Consider the following 17,924-nt stretch of genomic DNA (forward strand, 5'->3'; position numbering starts at 1 on the left):
GTTTGTAGCTTTTGGATTCAAAATCTATATAGTTCTTGGAATGTCAAGGGCAAGAAGCTGCTTTAGAAAAGTAGAAGTTTGAGAAATAATTGTGGAGATTAAATATAAACTGTTCACAGAGACCTGCCAAAACCATCATTTCATCCTGTGCTGGGGCATGTTTTGAAAGTATCATAGCTCCTTTGGAGAGACTTGCCTCACCTATGCAAATTGTTGCTTACTCAAGCAGCAGCCAAAGCATTGTTTCTGGTATTGAACAATACACTTGGATTACCCATTCTCAAACTTTCAATCTGCTGTACTGGTACTGCCAAGGTATATTGACAGCTTCACCATAAAAAAAATTGATGTGAATAGGTGTTGGATGACATCCAGTAACATGTGTTGAAAGTTCAGTGGTACTCTAATCTTACCCCCCTTGAAAAAGACAGCCCCTTTGTCATCATCAGGATTCAGAGGTTCTGCAACTTTTTCTGAGGTGTATGGCTGCAATTAGACTCGCTTCACCGGCCACCTAGTAGCCGCTCACAAAATAATCTCACATAATTAATAATAAAGGTCACTCAATACTGACATATCACTGAAAACATTATTGGCCTGACCTTGTACCTGGAATCCTTCCGCTGCCTTAGCCACGGACTTAGTCTTCTTTTTTGTCTTATTACCAAAAAATTTCCCATGAATTAGCTTGAAAGAATCTAAAATGGACTTTACCCTTGTTGTAATCTGTTCCTTGGCAATCCACGTATCATTTGCCACCGTCGAATCCTTCCAGGAAATAAGATGATCAAACTTACCTTTCTAAAGTGCCCTAACATCCAAAATTGCCTTCATAAAACAACCAATCCATAACTTCTTCATCTTTATAATACTTTTCCTTTATACCATCCGTCACACCACAATCTACCACACTATTAGGCCTAATATATCTAGCAATCAGCAACACATTGAAAACTGGATGTAATTTAGGGTAATTTTTCTCAATGTCTAACTCTACCGCGTTCAAAACTACCATCTTTTTGACACAAAAAGGACCAATGTATCTGGAATCAAGCTTAGAATTAATCCGCCTTGACTGTATAAACTTTTGCATCAGTAATACCTCATCTCCTCCCTCCTAAACTGGCAAAGGTTTCTTGTTTGAATTGTAATAAAACGCTTGCTTCTTACGCGCCAAAACCAAACAATCTGTCGCCTTTTCTTGGGTCAGTTGCATTGCAAATCTAATAAAAATTCATCTCCCAAACTCTCAGTCATAATGTTAAATTTAGGATGATGACCATAAGAGAAAAAAAAATGGAGAAACAGTACCCAAACTCGCCAAATCTAAATTGTTGATAGAAAATTCTGCCATGTCCAAACACCTCTCCCAATTTTCCTGGTAACAAAAACAAAAATTCCGTAAATAATTGTCCAAAACCTGATTCATTCTCTCCGTTTGACCGTCTGTTTGAGGATGAAAAAAGGGGGACCATGCCCACCTGATCTACAGCTTTTTGTACCGGAACTGAGGATGATATAGCACTGACGCGAGAATGGAGGGTTGAATTTTTGGGTTGCGGTAGCGGGATGGAAGCTTGATTGAGGAAATGGAGCAATTGAGGAACAATTGTTGAGACGTGATTGTTGGAATTTCATCCTCTTGTCCTCTTTTCTTATGCCTTCTGCCTCCTATCCTTTTTTCCTTTCCTCACTCAAGTATCTCCTGATTCCCTTATCTTCACTTCTTATGCTATCTCACATCCTATGACCTGTATATTGTAGGTCATGATTGTTGTTCCGTACTTGCCTTGTGACATGGTTTCCCTGCCAAGATTAGACTATCGATCTTTCCCCAATATCCTTGTTCTCTGATGTGCGCGCGCTCTGCTTGTGACAGATTTGTGATATCTTTGAGAGTTCTTGGTCTTTCTATTCATTTCTATTTTCATATTCGTTTTCATTGTCACCCACAAGTTGCTATCATCTACATAGTCTATTTAAACATAGCCTAGTCCATTGAAATCAACTCATTGGTTCTTTCTCATTTTTTCTCCGCGCCTCCATCCTGAGCCGATCCGGTGAGCCCTCAACCCTCACTGCCCTTTCTCTCGAGCCCACTGGCTCATCTTTTGCTTCCTCGTGCTGCGGTACTCAGTTCAAATCTCAACAGTGATGAAGGAGACACCACAACTGCGAACCTAGACAAAAGCAACGGCTGGAGAAGGCGTACATTTGATTGGCGCTTTTGGCCTGGGCAACACCTGGTTTAGCACAGGCCATTAGCCAGACCTAAGAAAGCAAGTCATTTTGGAACTGCCGCTTTTGGCCTGTGGAACGTTGGAAGCAGTATGACATGGCAAGTGGATGCAATTAAATCCACATCACTAAATCTGGATAACTAAAAAATGGGTCGCTATAATTTTACAAACCATATTTTACAGTACATATGGTTTGTAATTCAGAAGAAATGTAAAATTAAATAAAGTCGCCCTAATATGTAAATTTACAACACATGCCCCCAAAAATAGCTTGCAAATTGGAAGGTTTGCAAGACTACTTTTGCAAAATCCAACCCTAGATGTCCAATATCTAATTTTGCAATCCATCCTTCACGCACCTTATGGTCTGTAAAAGAAAAGGTATGTCAAATGGCATTTCAGGCGCAAATCTTACAATTTTGCACCTCATTCACCCACAAACCTTTATGAGCTGCAAATAATGTATTGCAAAACCGTGAATCAGACCTCAAAAATAGAATTTTGCAACCCTCAAAGCAAACCTCTGGCATTGATTTCTGGAGGAGTCACATAAGTATAAATTCACAAAAAAAAAGATAAAAACACCTGTATTTATTTTGAAGTCACAGGGACATAAGAAGTGGAAAAGAGAGCGGAAAAAAGAGCGGAAAAAAGAGCGGAAAAAACACGGAAACAAGTGGAAAAAACACGGAAACAAGTGTAAAAGGCCGGAAAAAAATGAAAACTACACCCTACACAACTTTCCTGATCCTGCTAGAGCGCCTGGATCCTTGCGGGCTTGGTTTTGGTTCTTTCGGAGCCGTGACCTTTAACTTCAAACAAAGAGGCGCCTTTGACGGAGCCATTTGACACAAATCTTGCTTTTCTTCCGCGCCTTTGGGAAGGGATGCAGCCGCTTGTGGCTGGGTGCGACCTTCTGATTGATCCACGGTTTGATTTGTGAGGATAGAATCATCCAGAAGGAAAGATTTGTCTGGATCGCGCGCTTCAGAGGGTTCTGGCTTCCGAGCTTTGGAGGCATCCTCCAGGAACAAGAAGTCTAGATTGGCTGAGTGATCTACAAGGAATGATTCATCCTCTTCAAGGATATCATCGGCTTCCTTGTTGATTTCTGCAATTCCTGATTCACTGCTTTCCGATTCAGAGTCTTCTTTGATTTGTGCCTTTTTGTTTCTTGTTGTTGCCGATGAGGATTTTCCTTTTTTTTTTTGCTTGTTTCCTTACTTTTTGCTTGCGGAGGCTCCTGATGAGCGATTGAAGTTGAGTTGTGAGAGACGTTCAAAATTGACTTCAAGTCTTTGAAGGGGATGTCGCCACTAGCGTTGGGATTATCTTGCTTGATCCTATCAATGGCCTTCTCGACGTACTCTTCCTCCGAAGGGGTCCACACGCGAGAATAGAAGACCCAACTGGTGAATGGATCTGCTCCGGCAATCAAACTTGGGACCCGGTTGAATTGTTGCGCAAAAACATCATTTGCGGCGCCGTTATGAAGCCAAACAGCAGTCAAACTGCCCTTATCGGCGGAGATATTCACACTTTGCAATACCTTACACCAATAATGGTTATCTTTCCAGTAGCCTCAAGATATTAGCGTGTAGATATGCCCTCCAACAGTCAACTTGAATGGCCAATTGGTTGTTGCCATGAATTCGAGCCGGTGAGCCTCGCCGGTGCTGCCGGTGAATTCAATATGAAAATGCAGATGAAGAGGTGCTGGATGATCTTTGTTGAACTCTAGCTTCGATCGGTCAATGATGTAGTGAGCAAGATTTGTGTGATAAGCCACAATGGCAATTTCGGACAAGACCTTCAACAGTTTTGCTCTCTTTTTTGGCTTTGGTTTTGAAGAGGGCTCCGGGTTAGTGCACAACTTGCAGACAAGCCCCAAGACTGATATCAAACCAGATGATTGCCAGAGATTGATTAACTTTGCAACATCTGAGTAAGGGTGTAAGGTTCGGGAGACCCTTCACTGGTTGGAGACTGGTGGCACGGGGGAACAAGGCCTAAAGCCTGGGGACGTTCTAGTTCCAATGTCCTCGGGGGGCTGTATTGCAGGCTAGCACGGCAGAGAGAGTAGTCGATGGGGTCCGGGGTCTCTCAGTATCAGTCTATGTACATATGTCTTGAGGTTGGAGAAGAATGAGAACAGAATGAAAGAGAAAATTACCCAGCACGGCAGAGAGAGTAGTCGATGGGGTCCGGGGTCTCTGCCGAGCTAGGAAGGGGAGGGAGCGGGTGAGACTATATCCTGGCTGTTGGATCAAGTGATAGGTGTTGTGACACCTGGTGAACCCCGCAAGGCGTGCGGGGCTTCACAAAGGGATGTTGTTTTTGTGGAACATGTACGGCTCAACTTTCAGGACGTGCAATGTTTGGTGTTCTCAATCAGGATGTGATTGCGGCGTCTCGCAATTGAGCTGACAGGTGAATTCGCGTTGTTCCTTCACGGAGAAGAGCTCCTTGTAGGCAGCCCTTTTGTGGAGTTTGGGATCCAACGAAACCTCCAGGAAACAATTGCACAATGCAAAAGCTCTGGCTATAAACTCTGCAGGGTACTTATTGCGCATGGCTTCAAAGACGCTGTTCTGGCCCCATGAAATCGTCGATCTGATCGTGTTGCTTCCATTTAATTCGCCTGTGACTCGACAAGAGAAGTGGTGTGCGATCTGGGTGAAAATATTGCTCCCCTTTCCACTAATACCACAAGCCCAAAGCGGACTGAAGAGGGCATACATCAATTCCAAACCTGCGGAGAGCCAGCAGCGGTTTGATCTCTTGGGTTTAGTTGTGTTGGCGCGGTATGACGCATAGGCGGCCCAAAGATTCTTGTTGAAGTTCCTCGATTGTGGCCGCCACCCGGTTTTCTTCCCAACAAGTTCTTCTGTAGTGTCTGGCGGTTGTCCATCATTTACATATTTGGTTCCTCTCTTGCGCTTTTTTTCCAGGCCCATGGTGACACCAACGTCTTGGCCTTTATCACCTGCCCCATAGCTTATCTGAACTCCTTCCATCAGCGCCTTCCAATCGCGCTCAAGCATGTCGACAAATGTGTAAAGATCTATCATTCCAAGCATCAAACACTGTCTTCCATCACTAAAGATGGTGGCAAAGTGAGTCTTTGTCAGTGGATGATACTAAGATTGTAAAAAAAAAAAAAAATTGTGCTTACCTCAGGCGATAATATGTCCAATGCAAGCTCTCTTGGCCATTGGTAGTGTCAGGCAGCCCATCAGGCTTATCCTCAAGTCGTGGTTCTCGTGAGGGAAACAAGAGTGCCTCAATATCTGAAACGGTCCACCAGTCTAGCCATTTTTGAACTTTTGGATAACGTTGTCGAATATGGTCGACCTTCTGTTCATGAGTTTGGCCATCGGGTGTGGCTGGTTCCAGGAGATCCATGCAAGCCTTTCTGAAGGGCTCCTAAGGAAGAAAATGTAAAGGAATCAGTTATTGGCTCGGATGTTTAAGGGATGTAAAAATGAACAGTTTTCTTTTGCAAGGGTTGTAAAATAATTTTGCAAGAGTTGTAAAAGTAATTTTAAAACTTATAATGCAATGCAAATTTATTTTTACAAACTAGGAATCAGAATGAGAAGACATACCTCTTGATCAACTGTTATGAGTGACCGATTCCGCTTGACCCGTGTAACTGATTGACAGAAATGCTTGCGGCACCCCTTCAACATCCTCCTGACCTCTTTGTGAGTTCCTTGACAAAAGAACTCCAGGTAAGCGGATACAAATCCTTCTACTTGAGCCGTCAAGAAGTCCACGACTTGTTGGACAAGATTGTCACGTTTGGCAGGTGTGATTGAGGCGGCCAAAAACTGTCAAAACAATGTTGCAAAGTGAATCTTGTAGTATTCTTCACTCAAGCCGCGGATCCACGTGAGTTGAATTGGAATCCATTGTTGGAGCTCGTCGCAAAACATTGATGTTGTTAGCAAGTAACCATTCTCGAAGTATCGGTAAGTTACATCCAATAGAAGGCCTCCGCTGTACACTTGATTATCACTGTCGCGAGCCATTAATTGGTCCAACATCCATTTGGTTTGGAATGTGAAATGCTCAGTCTGCGGCATGAATGAAGATGAAATGATCCACATTGCCCGCCTGTAGAAGTAGTGAACCAAATTAGACATAAGTAATTAAAACAAAGATCAACAAAATTACTCACGCAGCCCATCCAAACATGCTCAAGAGGAATTTGTCCCCAACACCGTCTCCAAGTTTGTCCAGGGCCAAGCCCAACTCCGCGAGGATGGTGCGGCGGTAATACGCAAGCCAATCTTGGTTTATGTAAGCTGGGTGTATTGCTACGACACTGTCAATATCAGCGGTCGGATCTGAAGCCTTCCCCATCTGCAGGAGAAGAATATACATATCAATAAATCAAAGAGGGAGAAAGAAGGCAGTCAAAAATAACAAACCTTCAGCGCAAGCGCTGTTGCTTTTGGATTTTTTTTTATTTTGGCCTTCAACTCTTCCTTGGCCATACAATCCAGCTTTTTAGCCTCGGGCCACGGGTGAGGGTGAGTGCCCTTGTGTCTGAGGATACCCCAACCGGTTGGAAGGTGGTGGTCAAATCAAATTGCAACTGATTCTGGGCACCTTTGATGTGAGACTCTGCCCTTGCACTTGTTTGCCAGGCCTCTGCATCCCATTTTCCTGTGAATAAAGCAGTACTGTCAGTAGGTTGTAATTTTATTTTGCAGTTGATATAGGTTGTAAGTTTATTAAATCCACACAAACGTGGAAACCTAGATCTAAGTTTTGGTGTATTTTAATTAAACAATAGCACAACAGAAGAGCACAAAATTTAGAAAAATCCACTGAAAATATCCCCAAAGGCCCTATGGATGACCCTCCAGCTGTGCCATAGCAACAAGCAAAAAAGGGCCGGTTGTGAAAGACTCTGTGAAAAAGCTGTCAAGGAGGGGCCAAATCAAGCAACTAGGGGGCTTCCAGGGAGGGGGCGGACAAAACTGGAACCCCTGGGGGATATTCTTGCCTGACATGCTGGTCAACTCAAAACCACACACTTTCTCTGTCGCCTTGGCCATCCGCCAATCACCTTGCGGCAACTAATGCCAGAATAACTGTAAATTCAAAAGCCACATCTTGAGTCCCATCATTGGATATCAATGCTGCATGTATGGCAAGCCCCTTGCTTTTTTACGCGGTCCAACTGCCTCAGGGCCCAATTATAAACAAATATTGAAGTTTTATTGTAATATTTTCCAAACTTGATTGAAAACAGAATCTCTTGAGTTTTTGTGGCAAATACAGGCCCAAATATGTTTCAAAAAAGCCTGGATAAAAAGTAAGAATTATAAAACCGCCAGCCACCCAGCAAAATTTATGACCACTGTTCTGTGGCGACATAATGAGATGCCCCCCAACACAAGGCCTGGGTGGCGCCAAGGGCCAAACCCATCCCCCAAAGGGTGTTTGATTCTCCCTTGGGATTATTTGGAGACTGATGATCCAACAATTGGACCAGAAGCCCTCCATCCGGGCATGATTGCTCCCCTGTGAGGTCTCCAGGTGCTCTGAGGGCAAGCTGAACTGTTCCTTGGCTATGTTCTACATGTGTGGTGTGAGCCGCGGGGGCAGCGGTGGACTGTTGTCAAATCAACACAGGGGCTCACCTCGCACCCTCAAGAGTGACCCCAGAGAGCAACCAGTAGTTGCTCTGCTGGCCCCACCAACCAGTGGTTGCTCTGCTGCCTCCGCCAACCAGTGGTCGCTCTGCTGGCTCCGCCGACCAGTGGTTGTTCTGCTGGCTCCGCCGACCAGTGGTCGTTCTGCTGGCTCCACCGACGAGTATTTGGAGGGCTGTCGGAGTTGTATAACTATATACATTATGTAGCCAACACCTGCATCACATTTAATGAATGGTAGCTGAGTTGTACCGTTGGGTTAGTGCAGTAAAGTGTCTCATACATGGACTGTATGCCTGTAAATTGTTTGGATAACAAATTTTTGAAAATTTTTGGTCCCAAGTGACCTCCTCGAGATCATTTGGGCTATTTTTGAAAAAGTACATAAGAAAAAGTTAGAAAGAAATTTTTTTGAATGAATATTGATTTTTTTTGAATAAAATGAAGCGTTTTGAATTGGAACCTCAATCCTAGAACTCATTGTACTTGCTTGTCCTTTCAACCATGATACAGCTTCTTTCCCAATGGGGATGCATTTGCGACCGGCTCGAACACCGCCTTGTGCTGGCTGTTTGACCTGAGGGCCGACCGCGCGGTGAATCAGTACACACATGACAATGTGCTCTACGGGACCACAGTCGCCTTCTCCGCCTCGCCCTGGATCCTCTTTGCGGGCTACAACGACCTCGACTGCAACTTCTGGAACACGCTGAAGGGCAAAAGAGTTGGTGTTCTGGCCAGCCATTGTGGAACTCCTACTGTGCCAGGCGGTAGGCAGAGCGTCAATGGGATGGGTGCTGAGTGAGCTGCCCTTGTGGGTGGTCCAGCAAATGAGATGAGGATCAAAATGTGATAGCTTTGGGGGGGGGGATTTTTGAGAGACAACGGGGATGGAATACTGTCGGCGGTGGTTGGTTTGTTAAGGATCAGATGATCATAAGGGATCAGGATCAGGGATGAAGGATCAAGAATAGTGCTGGGGATACTGCCAGCGGATCAGAAAAGTGTGATGGAATTTCTCTTGGATCAGAGCAAGTGCCATGCCGCCCCATCCTCCAAGTTTGAACTCAAACTTGGACTCTGGGGAGTGACATGTCATCACATCCCTAACTACAAATATCAAACAGGAAAAGAGGAACAAAAGAAGAAACAGAAGGAAACACCGCAACAATCAAATGATAAAGAATCTAAACAGAACAAAACCCACATTACTCATGTGTTAGGACCAAGAAAGGAAAAGAAAGAATCTGGGAGGGATTGAGAATCTTGAGGAAGTGAGAAAATGAGGGAAGGGATCATCTTGAGGATGAATCTTGAGGAATCTTGAGAATCTTGAGGCTGCAGGGTCTTGCTGGTGAGATTGCTGATCTTGCTGACTTGATGATTTTGATGATCTGGAGGGCCTGTACTGGTTTGAACACCACATCCACCCACCATTTGCAGTCTGTCCCTAGAATGCGCCACGCATTCCTAGATCAAGAGAAGACAAAAGGGGAAGAACCCAGGGGCCACTCACAAATGTGGCAAATTGTAGAGTTTTTGACAAAGCGGTAGAAACTACCCAAGAGGTGCATACTTTGGAAGGACTTACTTTTATACTCCTATGCCTCCGCGGAAAACCCAAACAACACAGAACTAGTTTTCCCTCATTGCGGAGGCGGACTTGAGGAGAGCAGAGACATTCTGCAGGATCAGAAGACGGATCAGGATCACCTAGTTTATTCTCATTGCGGAGACAGATCCGAGATTGAAAGGAAGGTTGTTGATTGGTGGAATCGGAGGAGGATCAGGAAGCTAGTTTAACCTCATCTTGGAGGCGGATTGATGTTGGTGAAGATAGTTTAACCTCATCTTGAAGGCGGATCCAAGGCGGGGAGGCAGATTGGATCGGAAAGGGGAAAGGTGATAGTTTAACCTCTTCTCAGAGGCCGTTGGAACCAGGAATTGGGAAAGATACTTTAACCTCATCTTGGAGGCGGATCAGAGTTGGGGAAGATAGTTTAACCTTGTCTTGGAGGGCAGCAGGCAGGATCAAATTCTTGGCTAATGGACGGAGCTGGATACTAGAACGGAGATCAGGATCTGAATCGGATATTGGCAAAGAAGACCAATGATTGGCAGGATTAAGCACAAGTTGAGAGGAGCGTATTGATGAACAGGATTGGGAACCGGAGGGGACAGATTGTTTGAGCTCTTTCCTGGAGTCGTCAGAATCAAAGGTTGGAGAGGAAACAAAACACCCCGCAGTCGGGTGGAGCAAATGACCAGGAAATTTGACTTGATTCCCAGGAATTGCCTCAGTCAGAGCAACGGCAACAGACACAGATGTTGATGACTTCTTCTTAGCAGACGTGGACACAGACAGACCAGGGCCTATCATCTTGGATATCTTCTTCAGGACCAATGTGGTAACCCTGTTCCTGTTCATACTATCACCCTCATATCACCTAAACCCTTCATAAATACTTCATTATTACTTCATATTCAGATTCTTCACCCCATTTTACCCCTAGTCACCCAATCATTTCACCTAGGATTTCCAAATGGATCAGCAGTTATTGGCATGTATAGTTTTGGCAGGTATTTTCTTCATACATATCCTTAGCATTATTACATACATCATTCATTGGTATCATAGCTACATAGGACTGCAGATATTAAATAACTTCATTACTCATTTTCCCCTTCATATGAATCAGCAGTACATTCCTTCATAGCTCTTGTAGTTATTACCAAATGCTCATCTTCATGATATACATTCTTGCTTCTGCTCATCATTATTTCATCTTCCACATAGTTACCTTTCATGTACACTCCTTGGTCATTGCACCTTCATCATTACTGCTCATCTTCAGATATTGTTACTATGTGCTCATCATGTATCACCCCCCTGTAGCACTTCTCACATATATAAACACCCCTCTAGATGTTGTATCCCCATCATGCACTTTCTACTACATCCCCTCTGTAGCACCTTTTCATCACACTTAGGTACACTTTCATCACCATAGAAATATATCCCCCAGCAATATATATCTCATTACCCATCTCACAGTCACTCCCCAAGAGCTTCTGCTTTTCTCCCCATCTCACTTCTCCTCTCTCACTCAGTAGGATTGATACACCTCAAACTCATAAAGTGTTAAAGTCATCTAAGTCAAAGAGAATCATCAGCCACACCCTTTTCTTTTTCTTAGTGTAACCCTCTCTCCATCAGCATTAGTCAAGAGGGCAGCCTCACCAGCACCTGTAGCCTCTTCCACATTATTAGTAGTGTAGTTGACTATTTCCCCTCACAGCTCTTTCCTGATCTTTTAGGAGTTCCACACCAAGTCTACAGCCTGCGCCGACGGAGTATGAAACAGTGGAGACTCCAGTTCAGGTTGATTAAACCCAGGGATCAGTGACTTGTGGATTGGGTGGCAAGGATGAGGCTGGGAATCTGACGGAACTCCAAAGGAAATTGGCTTATAAATCTTGTTCCTAGTCGAATCGGAAACCTGAGATTGAGAAAGAGACTGCGCCGGAACCGCTGGCGCAAAATGAATCTGTAGAGCACCACAACCACTCTTATATGTCGCATGATCAGGACTAGCAGACGGACCCAAGGCTCAAAATAACGCCACTATGCTCCGGATCGGGCGAGTTGGATCAAAAGGGATTAGAGCTCCACTCAGAAGGAAGGAGTTGTGCCCCTTCTGATCAATGAGGCTGCCTTCTTTGTCCTTCTGAAGCGCATTGCAACGGGCCATTGTGGTGATTTATATAGGCAAGCGCGGTAGAATGTCCACGCGGGGAATGCACAAAGCCGCTCAGGCAGAGTGCATTCCGGTGACATAAGCATTGAGGATGAGGTCAGGAAAGCTTACGGAAAGTCACGCGCGGATTGGAATGCACGGATTGCGGAGTGCGGATCACGGATTTCGGATCGGGTAATCGGATCGGAGTGGAAAAGACAGGGCTGGACTGCGGTGGGACTACACACGTGGACTGGTAGCAGCGGCGGGTCAGCGGGTGAGCCATGACAGCCGGAGCGGGTTCCACCAGCAGGTGGAACCGGGGTGAAGGCGGTGGCGAGAGAACGACTGACGGGGGCTAGACAGAGGACGGTGGGAGGACAAGCGTCGGAGAGGAGCAGAGTCTGGGAGAGTGACGAGCGGATAGCGGGAGGATCTGGAGGACTAGTGCGGGAAAGTGTCAGGTGTGCGGGATCGGGTGGGAACGGTGACATGCGTGGAGGGAAGGATGGGGGTGGCTCAGGGTTTTCTCCTCTTTTTTCCTCATCCTATTATCTTTTATCCTATCAAATTATTACGGATTTCACTCATCATTGTACTTACAACTACGGACGTACAACAGTTATTGGGAGATTATCTGTGTTCTTATTCTTATTGGAGAGTTACTGCGGATTCTTGCGCTTACAAAGTGCGGAGCTTTATTCACTTGCGGATTATTACGCTATAGATCAGGCTCAGTAGAGGAGCGCTGAAGGCTAGCGGAAAGTAGCAGTGCGGAGCCGAGTTACCGAAAATTACACAGCCCGGACATCAATATTCTTAAAGAAGTCGGCCAGCAGACATTCTTCACCAGCCAACCAGCTTTCTTTCTCACAAGTGGTGTCAGCTGGCTACTATGGCAGAGCCACCGTGACAAGATACAAATGGAAATATAAAAAGTAGTTTTACATATGAAAGAGACATTATTACTCTTACATATGTAAAACTACGCAAAAACATTAAATACATATGTAAATAATTGATTACTTAGCTTTGTGTAATCAATAAGTAAAATATTATAGAAGATTCTGATTCTACGGGTAAAATAACCTAGGGTACCTCACTCACACGTACCCTTAATTATTATCCCTTCCTTGTGTAAACTAACTTCAAAGTTTAAGCAAGAGCATCACACCCCGCGTGAATGCACTTGTATGCATATATATATATGTACATATGTTTACACCCAGTTTTAGTGACGTAACTGAGGTGTTGTGTATAGTTTAAAAGATGGCTTTATTTGTTGCGTGGCGCACCCAAGCCCGCGTGCTCTGTTGCCTAGAGCTCAAGCCCGCGCGCAAGGTGTACATATATGCATATTGCATGAACTAGCCCGTAACCACTGCGCCTGGGCTACTAGTAAGTGAGAATGGGCCAGAATACGCCCCAATAGCAACATTACATGTGTTATATGTATTGTACACATATAATTAAACACCAAACAAGATGTAATTACCACGTCATTCCATATAAAAACATTCTAGACTGAAAAGAACTCTTGTAGCGTGCTCAGGAGATACTAGAAAGCGCCCCAGCTTCTCCCAAGCCTCACTACACGTAGATTACAACTGTAGTAAATATGTAGAAGAGGTCAAATGAACTGGAGCACTTAATAAGCGCCTCCAGAACATGTATGAAGCACTGCTTGCATGTGTACAAGTGCACAGAAGCCAGTTCTAGTACCTTCTGTGGCACATTTCCACGGAAATGAGCGTCACAGAACCCCCAAACCAGCCCCCATGACGTGTAAAGCATGTGTAAAATCACGCAGAACCTCTGTAAATGGTCCTTGGCAACCCTTGTATCCAAACCCCAAGGTTCCACGACCCACAGCGCCTTCTAGCGCAACCAAATTGCCTCAGAATGCGCCCACAAGTGTCCCCATGTCCCCTGGGCGCCCCTGGAGGCCTGCCTAGGCTATAAAAAGGGCCCTTTCTCCGCCCCAAAAGGAGATTCCCCAGCTTTACATTACCTATTAGAATTTTACCCGCCTTCAACAGCCTCATTAGCCTGTGATTTGCCAGGTAAAATACCTACTTTCGTGATTTTTAGCCCCAATTTCCGCCCTGAAGCTGCCCAGTAACCACCCTGCCCTCAAGATTACCTCCTCTGAGCGCCTCCAACTGCCCAACTTCACGCCTGAAGAACCTCAAGTGCCTCTAGGGTCTTATACTAGTAAGTTTAAGCCCCTTCTCTTGAGATTCTCTGCCATTTCTTTCTGGGATTTAAACCACACCTGTTTACAGGCCCCAGTTCTTCATTCTAGAGGGATTAAACACCCCTGATTTATCAGGCCCCTCTTAAAATTAATTATATTCATTTTATTACGTCAAATTGGCCCAAATTGCCTTATTTCTTACGCCATAATTCCCAACAATTACGTTGGAATTATCCCTTATAACCTTGTCTTAGAGTTTTATAACTCTAATCTTTAGCTTTGCACCACGTGTAGCTAGAAGGATAATATCCTTGGCATCACGTAGGCTGACAAGTGGGGGTCTGGCCGGGAACCCAACTTTGTGTCGTTATCGGATACTCGGGAACTAGACTTGCGCGGAAACGTTGAATGAACCCTTTGGAAGGCAAATTCTTTACTCCAGGTGACGAAGAATCTCAGATCGGATCAGGCGGCTTGGACAGCAGAGACACAGTAATTGCGGAAAACGGAGAAGGTTCTTCTTCAAGACCAGCCAAAAGACAATCGTGGTTGGGATCAGCGGGAGGACCGAGACTAGGACAGATATCTTTTTCGTCAGCGCGGAGTCAGTTTTCACCTAATCAGTCAATCGCAGCGAGGAGGCAACAGTTGTACCAGCGGAGCACCCTGAACAATCGACCAGCGGTGTCAGCGGGAGGAACAAAAAGCGGAACCTACCGAGTTCAACCAGAGGAGACAGAAGACAAGACCATGGAAGAAGCGCTGGGTGGAAAACGACCTGCGGCTCCTGCGCCGAGCGGAGTGAAGATACGGCCCAGGGATTATCCGCACCTTAAGATTTCAGAGGTGGAGGTGGAGCGTTTTATTGACCAATTCAAAAGAGCGGCTCTGCAAGAAGGTCTGAGGGATGCGGATAAAGCGTACCAGGTGGTCAACTCCTTTCCGGAAGGCGAGGACTTGCGGGAAGTGGAGGACATGAAGGGGTTTGAGAGTAAGGATTGGACCAAGCTCAAGGAGGAGATACTTGAGAGGTGGGAAGATCGTGGACCCAGGTATTGGGAGAGTGACTTGGAGAAAGTGGCTTTTGAGCGTGCAGAAAAGGGCGGTGTGCGGACAAGAGCGGAGTATGTGTCCTACATTACCAGTTTCGACCAGGTTCTGCGGTATCTGGAGCGGAACGAGATCGTGACGGCCGATATGGGTACGACAAAGCGGATTTTCTTGAAGGGATTTGACCGGAACTTCACTGAGAAGGTGCTTCGGGGACTTAACAAGCGAGGACTGATGGTCAAACCACGGCTAGGTGGGCCAAAACTGCTGCCCAGCATGAAGGAGCTGCGCTCCGCTGTCAAGGCGGAACTCGAAGTGTTGGAGCTCATGAACGACAGCCAAGGAGATGCAGTTGTGAGGGCGGAACCGGCTCCGCAGGCGCCGGTGACGGTCAAAGACGTGAGTGACCTGGCGGATACGCTGAAAGAATTGAAGCTGTTCATGCAGAAAGCGGTGCATAAGCAACCAAAGGAACAACAGGCGGTCGTGGCACCAGCAGCCGCTCCCACGGTTCCTCCGACGGACGGTGCTCCGCAGGCTGGCGGGATGCCGCCGTGGAGGCGAGGACCTCCGGTATGTGACTACTGCAAGGAAACTGGCCATATGCGGAATCAGTGCAAGTACTTCGAAACGGATCGGGCTGCGGGAAAAGTTTCCTCGTGGGGGCGCGCTTTCTTTTGGCCGGATTGTACGCCAGTGGATGGACCGGTTCCGAGGGACGTGGTGCGGGCCGGGCAACCTTTGGCGAAAGGAAAAGAGGTGGAAGGGAAAGTGAATATTGGGATGGTCAAGGGCATGGTGTGGAAGCCGCCGGCAGTGGCCAGCAGTGTGAAGTGCGTGCAAACGGGGGAAGCCTTTTTAGGTGAGCGTTTGGAGAAGATGGATTTGGATCCCGTTCCCGCTCCTAGAGCCAGACCGGAGCCGGTCAAGCAGCTTCTGGTAGCTCCGGTGGCGGGGGGCAACAAGAAAAAGGCGGCAGAAGTTGCACGGCGAGCAATGGGCGCGGAAACCACGGTAGCCCTTACCTTGAGGGAGCTGGCGGCAATTTCCCTGGTGATGGCGGATGAGATCATCAGCGTGTTGAAAGAGGCGTCAGGTGAAAGGAAGCCAGCGGCGACGGCTGTCACCACTAACGCGGAAACTTGCGAGATTTTGAGGCAAAACTAGAGAATACATTTCAGCATGAGAAAAGTGAAAGAACAAAAGAACAAGAAAGTATTGAAATGTACCTAGAGGATTGGATAGAGCAACGTAGACTAAATCAGGAGAAAGGAAAACAAAACAAACAAAAACACTAGAACAAGAGACTAGATGAAAATGGTGTCAGTACTCAATAGGGGAAAGGTGAGAAAGAGACCAAGAACCAGAATAGGAGAGAAGAGGGTAGTACCACTACTCTTGATTCTTGATGCTGGTGATCCCGCGACAACGAAGGCAGAGATTGATGATTGATGATCGTCCTGTCGTTCGTTGAGTGTGTTCGGTTGTTGGTGGTTCCGAGCGGGATGAGGAGAACCAAGCAGTGTGGCCAGGGGCAACCTTTGATTCAGGATTATTGCGAGGGTGCGGAGCGCAGCCGCAGAGAAGAGCGCCCAAGAACAAGGAGCGGAAAGAGCGCAAGATCTTTCCTGAGATTCTGACACACCCCCATGCTCAGAGCCGCTCAGGCGATGAGCACAGAAGCTGAAGAGCCCTAAGCGCCCGCTTAATTGATGCTTTCCCGACGGCTTTAGTTAGGAAGTCGGCTAGCATCTGGTTGGTTGGAACATATTGGAGAGTAATTGATTTTAGTTGGATTTCTCGTTGAATAAAGTGATGCCGAAGGGACATGTGCTTTGTCTTATAGTTGGAATGATTTGAAGTGTTGTTGGCGAGGGCAATGGCACCCTGATTGTCTTCAAATATTTGAGTTGGACCGGGAATTTTGACATTGAAAATATTCTTAAGAAGTGTCTTGATCCACATCACCTCTTTTGTGATATCGCCGACGGATTTGTACTCGGCTTCTGTTGAGGATAGGGATAATGTGGTTTGCTTCTTGGATTTCCAGGAGATGATATTTCCATCAAGTAGAACAAGATTGCCAGAAACTGACCGGCGAGATTCGGGACATGCCGCCCAATCAGCATCCGCATATCCCACTAGGCTGTTGACGAGTGTTGTTGGCTTCACAAAGCGCAGGCCCACATCTCTGGTACCTTTGAGGTAGCGGAAAACCTGCACCCCCGCATCCCAGTGACTGGTTCCCGGATTGTTGAGGAACTGCGACAAGGAACTGACCGCAAACGTGATGTCTGGCCTGGTCGTAACACTAAGATAGTTGAGTGCCCCGACTAGCGACCGGTAATTATGCCCGGACTCTAGATGCGCAAGCCTCTCTTCCCTTGATGCACGTACCAGATGTCCTCCTGGTTTCATGGGTGTTGATGCAGGAAAGAGATTTTGGAGACCAAGACGCTCGAGTTGAGTATCAATATAATGCCGCTGAAATAGAGTAACTGACCCCGCTTCCTGCTGTACATTCATTCCTAGAAGTAGACTTGACTCCCCAAGATCCTTCATTTGAAATCTTGACCGCACTTGATCTTTGAATTCCTCCGGATTCTTGCTGAATATCACCAAGTCGTCCACGTGAAGATAGAGAAAGGTTCCCTTCCGCCAGAACACACACGGCTCCGCATCACATCTTTTGAAGCCTACCTGAAAAAGCCACTTCGTGAGAGTATCGTGCCAGGCATTAGGGCCCTGTTTCAGACCATAGATTGCTTTTTTAAGCTTCAGGACATGGTTCCACCCCCGGCGGCGGGTTAAGATACAATTCCTCTTTGAGTGGAGCATTGAGAAAGGCGCTTTTGATGTCGATTTGATGGAAAAAAAGGCCGTGCTTTAGCGCAAAGATGATAAGGATTCGCAGTGATACCATTTTCCCGGTTGGCGCATATGTGTCCAGGTAGTCGTACCCTTTCTTCTGCTGGAACCCCTTAGCACATAGACGGGCTTTGTACTCCTGCGGAATGTTGAGTTGGTCTTT

This window comes from Puccinia triticina, chromosome 17A (genome assembly GCF_026914185.1).
Source record: "Puccinia triticina chromosome 17A, complete sequence".
NCBI lineage: Eukaryota > Fungi > Basidiomycota > Pucciniomycetes > Pucciniales > Pucciniaceae > Puccinia > Puccinia triticina.